Raw genomic sequence first — 992 nt, forward strand, 5'->3', positions numbered from 1 at the left:
CCCACACACGTCACAAACACACCGCACGCTCACACCCACACCACACAAATGCCACACGCACACGCTCCACACTCCACTCACATACCACACACAGACACCCCACACTCCCACACACCCACTCACACATCACACCCCCCCACACCCTACTCACACCTCACACGAACATACCCACACACACACCTTCCACTCACACACACTCCATACCACACTCACATACATAGCACACACATACCCCCCCACACCACACTCACACCAACTACTCCCACACACACACCCACACCCCACCCCACATACCCCCACCACACATACATACCTCACACACACACCACACCGAACACCGCACACACCACACACTAACACACCCACACTCACATATACTCCACACCACACACACATCACACACTAACATATACCTCACCACATATACACACTAGATACACACAGCCCCACACACTAACATACACCACACACCCTCCACACATACACCCACACCACACAAATCCCACACACACACACCTCTCACATGCACACACACTACAAACATATATAAAACACACACACTTACACATCCCCCACTCACACGCCACATCACACACCTACCACACCACACACATCCCTCCCACACTCACACACACCCCACTCCCACACCACACAAAACCCCCACTCACACCCCCTACCCTCACACACACCCCCACGCACCCCAGCTTTCACACCCTCACCCTCACATGCCACACACTCACACAGCCTCACACCATGCCCCTCACCCATGCATTCCCACACTCACATCCCACACCACACACACACCCCCACACGCTCCACGCACACCAACACCCCACACGCACCCCATCACCCATGCCCCCCACCCATACACTCTTCACTCACCACACACCATGCACACACCCCAAACTCAGACACACCCGACACATGCACACCCCACACCTTGCCCACCCCCACACTCACACCCCCCCATGCACACCCCACACCTTGCCCAC

At 55.9% G+C, this 992-nt stretch overlaps 1 protein-coding gene across 1 annotated transcript in view; it reads right to left on the minus strand.

Annotated features, from left to right (window-relative positions):
- Positions 1 to 992, minus strand: part of RNF213 (ring finger protein 213) — a 93,792-nt gene that overhangs the window by 81,466 nt on the left and 11,334 nt on the right. The gene's annotated exons all lie outside the window — the stretch shown is intronic.

Source organism: Callorhinus ursinus, unplaced genomic scaffold (genome assembly GCF_003265705.2).
Source record: "Callorhinus ursinus isolate GAN/ISIS: 27379988/994484 unplaced genomic scaffold, GSC_fseal_2.0 scaffold68, whole genome shotgun sequence".
In the NCBI taxonomy this organism is placed as follows: domain Eukaryota; kingdom Metazoa; phylum Chordata; class Mammalia; order Carnivora; family Otariidae; genus Callorhinus; species Callorhinus ursinus.